This window comes from Eleutherodactylus coqui, chromosome 1 (genome assembly GCF_035609145.1).
Source record: "Eleutherodactylus coqui strain aEleCoq1 chromosome 1, aEleCoq1.hap1, whole genome shotgun sequence".
Lineage (NCBI taxonomy): Eukaryota > Metazoa > Chordata > Amphibia > Anura > Eleutherodactylidae > Eleutherodactylus > Eleutherodactylus coqui.
In genome coordinates, this window is record NC_089837.1 from 277,018,943 (window position 1) to 277,033,679 (window position 14,737).

Sequence of the window (14,737 nt, forward strand, 5' to 3'; positions counted from 1 at the left end):
GCGTATTTTTCCTCAGTATTTTGTGAGCCAAAACCAGGAGCGGGTCCAAAATATGGAAGAAATGCAAATCTTTCCATTATACTTTATCTTTTTATATTCCACTCCTTGTTTGGGCTCACAAAATACTGAGGAAAAATACTCCTGTGTGAATAAGCCAGTAAAGGGATTAAATTGTAGTTCTGACGGCCAAGGGATTTCAGGGCTGCAGCGTTATTTCACTGCAGCCAGCCATGCGAATGGCATGAAAATCGTGAAGAATCATTCAGCCAATTTTTGGCAGAGATAGTCACGATTTTTTGGCATGGCTAACTTAACGTCAAAATAACGCTAATGTAAAAGAGGCCTAACACTGCCTTCCTGATGAGATTACTGTTACATCAGCAGCAGGAAAGCAGAGCAAGGGTACATTTACATGTAACAGAAATGCTGTGGAATTTCCACAGCAGAAAATTCAGCAGCATTCCCGTATAAAAACCACGTCAAAACCCGCACCATTGCGTATATGCGGCTGATTTTAGCAGCTACAGCCCTCCCCCCCCACCTGGCAACCATCTTGAGTGATCATCTTGCACTGTGAATGACACAGCGATTATTGCTCAAAAGTCGCTAAGATGGGCCTTTAGGCATCCTTCACATGACCATATGCGTTTTTATATTCGCCTGTACATACTGTATTATCACATTAATGAACAATTGCCAAGTTCGAGCCCCAAACTTCAGGCATGTATTTCCAGCCATTCACATGGGCTGCTGCTGTGTATTGGCAAAAAAATACACAGAAGCGCGGCAAACCATTGATCGCTGTAAAATGCTTGAAGTGACTAATATTGCTTAAATCGGGCCAGCTGTGTTCTTTTCCCATAGTTGTATGCCAGGTAATTTCCTTCTCTTCCCTTTTTTCCAGCTTCCATTCAAGTCTATGGGAGCTTCCTGCTTATCTCGGCAAAAGATAAGGCAAGACCTATCTTTTAAGGTGGTGTATAAAATCAACGACTGAAAACGGTCGCGTATGTGTTCTTTTATCTGGTGAGTTTTTTTTTACATGCCCAAAAATGGTTCCTCTGAATACATTGAATTCCAATGCATCGGATGGTCACAATTTTTTTTTTACGTGACTAAATACCTGCGTAAATACAGTCATGTTTAAGACCTAAGTAGGAAATAAATGCTAGCTTAACATGTACTAATGCACTTGATAAACTGCCTGCAGGACAATACATATATACTTTTCCATAGTTAATCTTTCCACACTAGCGAATTGGCAATGAAACAAACTCAATTAAATGGAAACAAAAGGAAATAATTAAATTAGTTTTCATTTAACCCATTCAGAATAAAATAGAAAATTTTAATTCCATTTTTTTTTTTTATACTTGTATTTTATTTGAATTTTTTAAATTTTACAACACAATGGTAGACATTTTACTGAGTAATGGTACAGTCATGCAGGTATACAATAGGCATAGTCTACAAAGAAATAGGGTAGACTGAGGGGATGCGTTCCGAAGAGCCTTTAACATGGCGCTTTCTCGTGATGTTCCAGCTCAGTCTTAATTTTGAACTTTTCGTTAAGAAAAACAGTTTACGAAATGATCGGCCTGGCAAAGGCCTAACTTAGTTTTGTAGAAGGGGTTGGAGGGGTAGGGGGGACAGGTGGGGAAGGGGGAGCGGTGAAGTGGTGAGTGTGTCCAAGACAGCTTGGGAGTTTCCCGTGGATTTTAATTCCATTTTTAATGCAGCTTCTATACTCCTCAAATAGAACAGAGAAACAGATATGGTTAACTGAGACTGGTACTGGTGTATCTTGAGGCCACCGGAAGCTAGGGGTGTGACCCCTAGTTTCCCATTGGGGCATTGTCGCTATGCTGTCCCATTCCCCCAGCTGTCTTACTAACCACTCGGGCGCTCTGTCGGCTGCAGCTGCTGCTGCTGTCTGCTAGTGGGGGTGGTGGTGTGTCTTGCCAGCACAGCGATCTGCTGCCGCTGTGCTGCGACTATGAGCAGAGCAGCCACCATGATGGCTTGCCATCACAGCGGGAGCAGACAGCACAGCAGACACCTGGCGAAATCAGCCACAGCAGTGGCCTCTTCAGTTACAGCTGCCACGGCCTCTTCACGTTGGCTGCGGCCTCTCCAGGGACACCAGCGGCGGCCTCTCCAGGGACACCAGCGGCAGTCTCTTCAGGGACAGCAGTGGTGGCAGGGACACCAGCGGTGGCCTCTCCAGGGACAGCTGCGGAGCCAGGGACACCAGCAGTGGTCTCTTCACTCACGGCAGCTTCATTGAAGCACAGCACACACAGCCAATCGGAAGCTAGGGGCTCGACAGGGGGTGTTAACTGCAAGAAACCCAGGTCAGCCCCTAGCTTCCGGTGGCGTCAAGATACACCAGTACCACTGAGACTAAGGTTTTAGTCACACATGCATATATCGGTCGTCCTCTCCCATTGCTCGCTGCGGACAAGGGGCAGGTTGGGGCAGGAGCTTGGCCCCACTCTCGCCCCTCCCATTGCAAACAGCCGGAGGGAAGAAGAGAGGAGGTGAGGCGGCGAGCGGGAGGGAAGGAGAAAGACAGCTCAGATGTTAGCATATATCGGCACGCCATAAAAACGGCGGCCGATATACGCTCATGTGAATAAGCCCTAAGGGCTACTTTACAAGAACGTGTGGTGAGTGTATTCCACACAGAATACTCTATACTGATCTACCATAGGCTCCCATGCTGCTGATCACACATATTGCGCAAAATATGCATGCTATAAAGTTCACAGCATGTTCTATCTTGGTGCGAATTACGCAAGCATACACTCCCCACAGCAAATACGCAAAGTTATTGTGTACTTGCTGGGTGCCGTTCAACTGTCACATGTGGGCCGCACACAACAAATTATGCTTGTGTGATGCCATAACATCAGTTTAAATGAGCCCTTAAAATCTTATTATCTGTACTCTATAATTCACAAACGACAATTGTACTTATTAGGGAGCGATATTTTTCCGTAGAGGGCATTGTAGTTTTTATATGACCTTGAACGTACTTGACCAAGTAAAGTGTTTATAGGTCTGATGGATTCCATTGCAATATTTCATTTACTGATAATTTACAGAGAGGATCATATTATCCCAGAGTAAAAACTGCCAACTCATGACAGCTGCTGTGGAAAGATTAACAATGGAAAAGTATCCATGTATTGCCCTGCAGACAGTTTATCAAGTACATTAGTAACATGCTAATCTAGCATTTATTTCCTAGTTATTTAGGCTTAGTTTTGCAGAGGTCCATTCAGTAGCTGGCAGGATAATGTTCCATTTTACCAGTTGCAGACTTTTCAATCATTTAAAATTAATTTCTGTCCACTTTGTTTAGAAATATGTAAGACAGAAGTGAAAGTGTGCAAATTCCATACCAGTATATATTGTACACCAACACTGCAAGAAATGCACCATGTGCTATATTTCCAGTGTAAGTAGTAAGTACTCCTGTCTATAAATAGTGTTATTCCTTTAAGGCAAGGCTATCAGAAGAGCTTTGTTGCAGCAACAAGTCCGTATGTCGTTACAACAAGTCAGGGCACACTGTCTGTAATAGCTCTAGTACAAGGCCATTGCTTTAGGTATAATATGAGTCTTCTGGAGCAGCATCGTTGTTTACTGACTCTGTAACTATGCTCTTGGAAGAACACACCTGTTGCACATTGCAAATGGCTATTTCCTATCAACAAACACATAAGGTGTATTTTTATGTAGAGGGACTGCTGGAAGAAGGCAAAATTGTGTCATATAACTGCAAAGTGTGAATACACCCTGTTGGCGTCACAGTCATTTTTTTGCAAAAATACTTTTTTGGACTGTTTTAACGTTGGCTGTTTTTGGATTGTGTTTTTCTGTTGCAAAAATTGCCAAGTCCAGATGGTTGTTGTAAATCAATAGTGAAATCTAAAATACTCTGCAAACAATACCTTTTCTTTCAACTTTTTCCCACTTTTGCTGAGCGTTTTAATTCTATGGCCTTTTTTTTTTAAATATAGCATGCTCTGATCGTTTTTCATAGGCTTCTGTAGTGGAGAAGCAAAAATAAGCCCCCAAAACCACGTGAATACCAGTAAGGCTAACTTCACAAGGGCCAATGCAATATCGAGCCATAAATCATGGCCCGATATTGCTCTCACCAACATGCGATGTCCCCACAGATGCAAGATGTTTTTATCTCAAAACTGCCTTGCATCACTTTGGGGAAGTCACAATCACAGAGTTTCTCCCATTGTTTTCAATCGGGAAACCTCACATCGCACCGTGTACCCAGGTCGTGGTGTGATGATGCCGCCGGCTCCATTTGAAAACAATGGTCGATATGATGCAAGGAGATGATCAAAGATAGGACGCACCACAACTTATTTCTCGCATCTCGGTACCCGAGGGTGGGCCTTCTGATGCTACAACAAGAATTTAGGAAATTTGAACGGGTTAGTAACTTTAAAATGTATCCAACAAACTCAGAAATCTTAAACATCACTTTGCCACAGACTGAAATGACTTCCCTGGAGAAGGAGTTCTCATTTTGTTGGCAGGGATCCTCTTTAAAATACCTAGGGATTCACCCGCCTTCAGACCCTGCCCAGGTTTTCGCTTAATTTTAAACCATTCCTGTCAGGTTTGGAGAGGGACCTAGAGAGATGGAGCCCACTATATCTGTCGTGGTTTGATCAAGTTAACACCATTAAAATTGACATATTGCCAATGCTTTATATTTATGCCAGACACTGCTGGTGAACTTAAATAGTCCCTATTTAATGAATATACGCCGTTTAATGCCTAGATTCATCTGAAGGGGACATAAGCCAAGATTAAAACATATATTACAGGGCTTGTATCAGCAACTGTGTCCTTGATATTCTACATCATTGTGGCAATAGAATCATAGAATGGTAGAGTTGGAAGGCACCTCCCGGGTTATCAGGTCCAACCCCCTGCTCAGTGCAGGATTTACTAAATCATCTCAGACAGATATTTATCCAGCCTTTGTTTGAACACTTTCATTGAAGGAGAACTCCCCACCTCCCATGGCAACCTGTACCCCTCATTGATCACCCTCACTGTCAGAAAGATTTTTCTAATATCTAATTTGTGTCTCCTCCCTTTCAGTTTCATCCCATTGCTTCTAGTCTTTCCTTGTGCAAATGAGAATAGGGCTGATCCCTCTGCAGTGTGACAACCCTTCAGATATTTGTAGACCGCTATTAAGTCTCCTCTCAGCCTTCTTTTTTGCAAGCTAAACATTCCCAGATCCTTTAACCGTTCTTCATAGGACATGATTTGCAGACTACTTACCATCTTGGTAACTCTTCTCTGAACTTGCTCCAGTTTGTCCATATCTTTTTTAAAGTGGGGTGCCCAGAACTGAACACAGTATTTCAGTTGATGACTGACTAAGGAAGAGTAGAGGAGGATAATGACTTCACATGATTTAGACTCTATGTTTCTCTTACTACATCCCAGAATTGTTTGCCTTTTTGGCTGCTGCATCACATTGTTGACTCATGCTCAGTCTATGATCTATTAGTATACCAAAGTCTTTTTCACATGTGCTGCTGCTTAGCTCAATTCCTCTCATTCTGTATGTGCTTTTTTTTTTCATTTTTCTTGCCCAGATGTAGGACTTTGCAATTCTTCTTGTTAAATACCATTCTGTTAGTCGCTGCCCACTGTGCAAGCTTTTCTAGATCTTTTTGAATACTCTCTCTCTCTCTTCCCTAGTGTTAGCTATCCCTCCTAGCTTTGTGTCGTCAGCAAATTTGATCAGTTTCCCATCAATTCCCTTCTCCAGATCATTTATAAAAATATTAAACACTGAGCATAGGACAGAGCCTTGTGGTACTCCCCTTGATACATTCTTACACTTGGATGTGCAGCCATTTATGACCACTCTTTGAGTACGATCGGTAAGCCAGAAATAGAATAGGATCAAGACTAGAGATGAGCGAACGTGTTCGTCCGAACTTGATATCCGTGCGGATATTAGGGTGTTCGGGATGTTCGTTATTCGTAACGAACACCATGCGGTGTTCGGGTTACTTTCACTTCCTTCCCTGAGACGTTAGCGCGCTTTTCTGGCCAATTGAAAGACAGGGAAGGCATTACAACTTCCTCCTGTGTTGTTCCAGCCCTATACCACCCCCCTGCTGTGAGTGGCTGGCGAGATCAGGTGTCCGCCGAATATAAAAGTCGGCCCCTCCCGCGGCTCGCCTCAGATGCCTTGTGAGTTAGATGAGGGACAGTGCTGTTTGTACCGGAGCTGCTGTAGGGAAAGAATTTGTAGTTAGTGTAGGCTTCAAGACCCCCAAAGGTCCTTATTAGGGCCACTGATAGCTGTGTGTTGGCTGCTGTTAGCAGTGGCAATTTTTTCTTCTTCTCAAAATCGGCTCTGCAGAGCGTTGCACCCGGCATTAGGGACAGAAGTGTTGCATAGGCAGGGAGAGTGTTAGGAGTGAGTGTAGCCTTCAAGAACCTCAACGGTCCTTTCTAGGGCCATATTTAACCGTGTGCAGTACTGTGCTGGCTGCTGTTAGCTGTGCTGCATATTTTTTTTTTTCTCAAAATCGCCTCTGCAGAGCATTGCACCCTCCATTGATACTACAGGGAAAGAATTGTGTAGGCAGGGCCACAACACAGTTATTATTCATTGAATATACGCAGTGCGGCCTTTTGCTTGTAAAACAAGTGAAAAAAATTCTATTTGACCTGCCTCTGTCCGTCCTGTGGAGTGTGGACACGTGTGAGCTGCGTGTACAACGTTAAAAAATCAGACGCACCCAGCTACGGTTTACTGCTGGCTTCGCAATTTGCTTTCCTTAATTGGGAAAAAAATACCTGCTCTGCCACAGTTATAATAACTCTGCTACCCTCACGTTCTGTGACACATTAGCAGGGACACAGCACAGTTATTAAACTTCTCATGTTCATTGAATATACGCAGTGCTGCCTTTTGGTGGAAAAAAACTGAAAAAAAATCTATTTGTCCTGCCTCTGTCCGTCCTAAGGGCTGTGTGTACGTGTCGGCTGCGTGTGCAACGTTTAAAAATCAGACGCACCCAGCTACGTTTTACTGCTGGCTTCGCCATTTGCTTTCCTTAATTGGGAAAAAAATACCTGCTCTGCCAGAGTTATAATAACTCTGCTACCCTCACGTTCTGTGACACATTAGCAGGGCCATAGCACAGTTATTAAACTTCTCATGTTCATTGAATATACGCAGTGCTGCCTTTTGGTGGAAAAAAACTGAAAAAAAATCTATTTGTCCTGCCTCTGTCCGTCCTAAGGGCTGTGTGTACGTGTCGGCTGCGTGTGCAACGTTTAAAAATCAGACGCACCCAGCTACGGTTTACTGCTGGCTTCGCCATTTGCTTTCCTTAATTGGGAAAAAAATACCTGCTCTGCCAGAGTTATAATAACTCTGCTACCCTCACGTTCTGTGACACATTAGCAGGGCCACATCACAGTTATTAAACTTAGATTATTCAGTCACTAGAGGCAGTGGGGCCTTTCGTTTTCAAAAAAGGGAAAAAATTATATTTGGCCTGCAGTCTTGCGCCAATTTATTTCCTGCCTGTGAAATCAAATCACTGGTAATACAGCATGCTGAGGGGTAGGGGTAGGCCTAGAGGACGTGGACGCGGCCGAGGACGCGGAGGGCCAAGTCAGGGTGTGGGCACAGGCCGAGCTCCTGATCCAGGTGTGTCGCAGCCGACTGCTGCGCGATTAGGAGAGAGGCACGTTTCTGGCGTCCCCACATTCATCGCCCAATTAATGGGTCCACGCGGGAGACGGTTATTAGAAAATGAGCAGTGTGAGCAGGTCCTGTCCTGGATGGCAGAAAGTGCTTCGAGCAACCTATCGTCAACCCGCAGTTCTGCGCCGTCCACTGCTGCAAATCCGAATCCTCTCTCTGCTGCTCCTCCTTCCTCCCAGCCTCCTCACTCCACTACAATGACACCTCCTCAGGAGCGGGAACACTCCCAGGAACTGTTCTCAGGCCCCTGCTTAGATTGGGCAGCAGCGGTTCCTCTCCCACCAGAGGAGTTTATCGTCACCGATGCCCAACCATTCGAAAGTTCCCGGGGTCCGGGGGAAGAGGCTGGGGACTTCCGCCAACTGTCTCAACAACTTTCTGTGGGTGAGGAGAACGATGACGATCAGACACAGTTGTCTTGCAGTGAGGTAGTAGTAAGGGCAGTAAGTCCGAGGGAGCAGCGCACAGAGGATTCGGAGGAAGAGCAGCAGGACGATGAGGTGACTGACCCCACCTGGTGTGCAACGCTTACTCAGGAGGACAGGTCTTCAGAGGGGGAGTCAAGGGCATCAGCAGGGCAGGTTGCAAGAGGCAGTGCGGTGGCCAGGGGTAGAGGCAGGGCCAGACCGAATAATCCACCAACTGTTTCCCAAAGCGCCCCCTCGCGCCATGCCACCCTGCAGAGGCCGAGGTGCTCTAAGGTCTGGCAGTTTTTCACAGAGACGCCTGACGACCGACGAACAGTGGTGTGCAACCTTTGTCGCGCAAAGCTCAGCCGGGGAGCCAACACCAACAGCCTCACCACCACCACCATGCGCAGACATATGATGGCCAAGCACCCCACAAGGTGGGACGAAGGCCGTTCAGTGCCTCCGGTTTGCACCCCTGCCTCTCCCCCTGTGCCCCAACCTGCCACTGAGATGCAACCCCCCTCTCAGGACACAGGCACTACCGCCTCATGGCCTGCACCCACACCCTCATCTCCGCTGTCCTCGGCCCCATCCAGCAGTGTAGTTCAGCGCACCGTCCAGCCGTCGCTTGCGCAACTGTTGGAGCGCAAGCGCAAGTACGCCGCCACGCACCCGCACGCTCAAACGTTAACCGTCCGCATAGCAAAATTCATCAGCCTTGAGATGCTGCCGTATAGGGTTGTGGAAACTGAGTCCTTCAAAAGTATCATGGAGGCGGCGGCCCCGTGCTACTCAGTTCCCAGTCGCCACTACTTTTCCTGATGTGCCGTCCCAGCCCTGCACGACCACGTCTCCCGCAACATTGTACGCGCCCTCACCAACGCGGTTACTGCCACGGTCCACTTAACAACGGACACGTGGACAAGCACAGGCGGGCAGGGCCACTACATCTCCCTGACGGCACATTGGGTGAATTTAGTGGAGGCTGGGACAGAGTCAGAGCCTGGGACCGCTCACGTCCTACCCACCCCCAGAATTGCGGGCCCCAGCTCGGTGGTGGTATCTGCAGAGGTGTATGCTTCCTCCACTAAAGCACCCTCCTCCTCCTCCTCCTCCTCTGTCTCGCAATCAAGATGTGTTAGCAGCAGCATGTCGCCAGCAGTCGGTGTGGCAGCACAGCGGTGGGCAAGCGTCAGCAGGCCGTGCTGAAACTACTCAGCTTAGGCAATAAGAGGCACACGGCCCACGAACTGCTGCAGGGTCTGACACAGCAGACCGACCGCTGGCTTGCGCCGCTGAGCCTCCAACCGGGCATGGTCGTGTGTGACAACGGCCGTAACCTGGTGGCGGCTCTGCAGCTCGGCAGCCTCACGCACGTGCCATGCCTGGCCCACGTCTTTAATTTGGTAGTTCAGCGCTTTCTGAAAAGCTACCCACGCTTGTCAGACCTGCTCGTAAAGGCGCGCCGGCTCTGCGCACATTTCCGCAAGTCCCACACGGACGCTGCCACCCTGCGCACCCTGCAACATCACTTTAAGCTGCCAGTGCACCGACTGCTGTGCGACGTGCCCACACGGTGGAACTCTACGCTCCACATGTTGGCCAGGCTCTATGAACAGCGTAGAGCTATAGTCGAATACCAACTCCAACATGGGCGGCGCAGTGGGAGTCAGCCTCCTCAATTCCTTTCAGAAGAGTGGGCCTGGTTGGCAGACATCTGCCATGTCCTTGGTAATTTTGAGGAGTCTACCCAGGTGGTGAGCGGCGATGCTACAATCATTAGCGTCACCATTCCTCTGCTATGCATCTTGAGAAATTCCCTGCAAACCATAAAGGCAGCTGCTTTGCGCTCGGAAACGGGGGCGGTGGAAGACAGTATGCCGCTGGATAGTCAGGGCACCCTCCTGTCTATTTCTCAGCGCGTACAGGAGGAGGAGGAGGAGCATGAGGAGGATGAGGAGGAGGGGGAAGAGACAGCTTGGCCCGCTGCTGACGGTACACCGGCTGATTGCCTTCCTAGTGAAGACAGCCATGTGTTGCGTACAGGTACCCTGGCACACATGGCTGACTTCATGTTAGGATGCCTTTCTCGTGACCCTCACGTTGCACGCATTCTGGCCACAACGGATTACTGGGTGTACACACTGCTCGACCCACGCTATAAGGAGAACCTGCCCACTCTCATTCCCGAAGAGGAAAGGGGTTCGAGAGTGTTGCTATACCACAGGACCCTTGCGGACAAGCTGATGGTAAAATTCCCAGCCGACAGCGCTAGTGGCAGAAGGCGCAGTACCGAGGGCAAGGTAGCAGGGGAGGTGCGGAGATCGAGCAGCATGTACATCCCAGGCAGTGCAACAGTCTTTAAGGGCCTGGGCAGCTTTATGGCTCCCCACCAAGACTGTGTCACCGCTCCCCAGTCAAGGCTGAGTCGGCGGGAGCACTGTAAAAGGATGGTGAGGGAGTACGTAGCCGATCGCACGACCGTCCTCCGTGACGCCTCTGCCACCTACAACTACTGGGTGTCGAAGCTGGACACGTGGCCTGAACTAGCGCTGTATGCCCTGGAGGTGCTTGCTTGTCCTGCGGCTAGCGTCTTGTCGGAGAGGGTGTTTAGTGCGGCTGGGGGAATCATCACAGATAAGCGTACCCGCCTGTCAACCGACAGTGCCGACAGGCTAACACTCATCAAGATGAACAAAGCCTGGATTTCCCCAGACTTCTCTTCTCCACCAGCGGACAGCAGCGATACGTAAGCAATACGTAGGCTGCACCCGCGGATGGAAGCTACGTTCTCTCTCACCATCCAAAACGGGGACATTTCTGCTTCATCAATCTGTGTCTAATATTCCTCCTCCTCCTCCTGCTCCTCCTCCTGAAACCTCACGTAATCACGCTGAACGGGCAATTTTTCTTAGGGCCACAAGGCTCACTCATCTAATTTTTCGAAACAATTTTTATATGTTTCAATGCTCTTAAAAGCGTTGAAACTTTAACTTGAACCAATTTTTCGTTAAACTGGGCTGCCTCCAGGCCTAGTTACCACTTAAGCCACATTAACCAAAGCGATTAATGGGTTTCACCTGCCATCTTGGTTGGGCATGGCCAATGTTTACTGAGGTACATTAGTACTGTTGGTACACCAATTTTTTGGGGCCCTCACCTACAGTGTAATCATAGCAATTTGTATGTTCTTCGCCTGCACTCATGGTACAGAAGTGTGTGTGGGGTTGGCCTACACTTTAGCTACATAAATGTAACTTGGGCCTTGGCTATACTAAGGCTACTGAAATGGAACTAAGACTGCGCTCCCACTATACTGCTGCTTCGGAATTGTTACTGGGGCCTGTCTTGAGTGCTACTATTGCTGACATGGAACGAAGACTGCGCTCCCGCTATACTGCTGCTTCGGAATTGTTACTGGGGCCTGTCTTGAGTGCTACTATTGCTGACATGGAACGAAGACTGCGCTCCCGCTATACTGCTGCTTCGGAATTGTTACTGGGGCCTGTCTTGAGTGCTACTATTGCTGACATGGAACGAAGACTGCGCTCCCGCTATACTGCTGCTTCGGAATTGTTACTGGGGCCTGTCTTGAGTGCTACTATTGCTGACATGGAACGAAGACTGCGCTCCTCCTATAATGCTGCTAGTGATATGTTAGTGGGGCCTGTCCTAATGCTACGGCTGAAATGTTACGAATTCTGGGCTCTGCCTATACCGCTGCTAATGGTATGTCTCTGGGGTGTGGAAACAGAGGCTTCCCAAAGACATGATGGCGGCGAGGCCATTTCCCACCAACGCGGTTACTGTTAAGGTGCATATAACCACGGACACGTGGAGAGGACACGTAGTGCCTCAAAAACATCCCCCTCCTCCTCCAACAGGGAAAACATTCTTGGCAAATGCCTTTGCATTCGTTCGTCTGGTGGCAGTCCAAGAATTTCACCTTTACCGACACTACAAGAGAGCCCCCCCACCATCCCCCCGCCGCGGCCCACTTAATCCTGGCCACATTCCGAAAACCAACAAAATAAAACCGCGCTACTAGGTCCGCAGTCACCACCACATTACCACCAACGCGGTTACTGTTAAGGTACATATTACCAGTCTGACTGGGGCATGCAGACACCTTGACAGAATGAATAGTGTGTGGCACATAGGTTCCCCATTGCTATGCCCACGTGTGCAGCTCCTGATGGCGGTGGCACAGGATTCTATTTCTCATTGCTTCTGTACAGCATTGTGGGCTATCGCCCCGCCCCTTTTAAAGAGGGTCGCTGCCTAGCCGTGCCAACCCTCTGCAGTGTGTGCCTGCGGTTCCTCCTCATGGCAGACGCACTTCTAAATAGACATGAGCATGGTGTGGCATGAGGGCAGCTGAAGGCTGCGCAGGGACACTTTGGTGTGCGCTGTGGGGGGGAGGGGGGGCGGTTGGTCAGCATGTAACCCAGGAGAAGTGGCAGCGGAGTGTCATCCAGGCAGTGATTGTGCTTTGTTGTAGCTAGTGTGGTGCTTAGCAAAGGTATGCCATGCTAATGAGGGCTTTTCAGAAGTAAAAGTTTTTGGGAGGGGGGGGGCCCACTCTTGCCGCTATTGTGGCTTAATAGTGGGACCTGTGAACTTGAGATGCAGCCCAACACGTAGCCCCTCGCCTGCCCTATCCGTTGCTGTGTCGTTCCCATCACTTTGTTGAATTGCCCAGATTTTCACACATGAAAACCTTAGCGAGCATCGGCGAAATACAAAAATGCTCTGGTCGCCCATTGACTTCAATGGGGTTCGTTATTCGAAACGAACCCTCGAACATCGCGGGAAGTTCGTTTCGAATAACGAACACCCGAACATTTTGGTGTTCGCTCATCTCTAATCAAGACCCATTCCTGATTCAAGGAGCTTTTTGGGTTTCAAGGAAATGTCTTGGTGATCTCAGGGTCGCCTCACCAGCTGACAAGCATTGTCTGCCTCATTACTTGGCATGTATGCACTTCTCATTGTAACCAATTTGGATCAGTACCGTGAAGTCAGTGGGAATCCATTTGGCTACCATAACAGAGATAAAACTTCCATATAGTAAGAGTATCTTAATACCCTGGGATATAAAAAAACAAAAACTCTTAAGTCTCTATCCAAATAACAAAGGTCCCAGCCACCGAATGAAAGCATATAGTACCTACATCCCCCAACCCCCAATCACAGAATCCTGACCACAATCTTAAAGTAGTTCATAATCCCAACAATTGGACTCAAAACCCCAAAAAATACAGTAACCAAAAAGTTACATACACCAACAGCAATAGAATGTTAGGTATAAAGTGAATAATAAAAATAATGAATGTATAAAATGGCAATGAAAACATAGTATATGATAAAACTTTCATAGGCTTATGTACTCAAAGATAAAAATTGAAAATAGAAATTATGAGAAAAATAATTGAAATACTTAAAAAAAGGAAGTGTAAAAAATAATAGAAATATGATTAAATAGGAGGGAAGAGAAGAGAGTACCAAAGAAATTTAAAAGATATTTTTTCATGCTTCATTGAGACCATGTGGAGCAAGGGTGTTCAAGCGGTCGACTCAATACATTTCTTTCATCATCAGTCTCTGGCATTTCCCTACTGGAATTTGTTCTAATGAGGTAATGCGCATTTAAAGGGGTTGTCCCGCGCCGAAACGTTTATTTTTTTTTTCAATAGGCCCCCCGTTCGGCGCGAGACAAACCCGATGCAGGGGTAAAAAAAACAAAAACGGATAGTACTTACCCGAATCCCCGTGCTGCGGCGACTTCTTACTTACCTTGCTAAGATGGCCGCCGGGATCTTCACCCACGGTGCACCGCAGGTCTTCTCCCATGGTGCACTGTGGGCTCTGTGCGTTCCATTGCCGATTCCAGCCTCCTGATTGGCTGGAATCGGCACACGTGACGGGGCGGAGCTACGAGGAGCAGCTCTCCGGCACGAGCGGCCCCATTCAGAAGGGAGAAGACCGGACTGCGCAAGCGCGTCTAATCGGAAGATTAGACGCTGAAATTAGACGGCACCATGGAGACGAGGACGCTAGCAACGGAGCAGGTAAGTAAATAACTTCTGTTTGCCTCATATTTAATGCAAGATGTATATTACAAAGTGCATTAATATGGCCATACAGAAGTGTATACCCCCACTTGCTTTCGCGGGACAACCCCTTTAAGTGGGATTTTTGTTATGACAGCTCTTAAATTTCAAGTAGAGTTGACCATCCTAAAGATTGTTGCTGTGCATGGCCTCATATTCTCCAGAAAAAGAAGCCGATCTAAAAATACCACCTCCTTTGACTTAAAATTATCTGTAAAATTTAGACTCAGTCATTCTGATTTAACCCCTTAACCCCTTAGTGACGAAGCCTGTTTGCGCCTTAGTGACGGAGCCAAATTTTGGAAATCTGACATGCGTCGTTCAACGTGGCATAACTCCGTAAAGGCTTTACATATCCCAGTGATTCTGACATTGTTTTTTCGCCACATGTTGTACTTCATTTAGATTGTAAAAAGAGACCGATATAA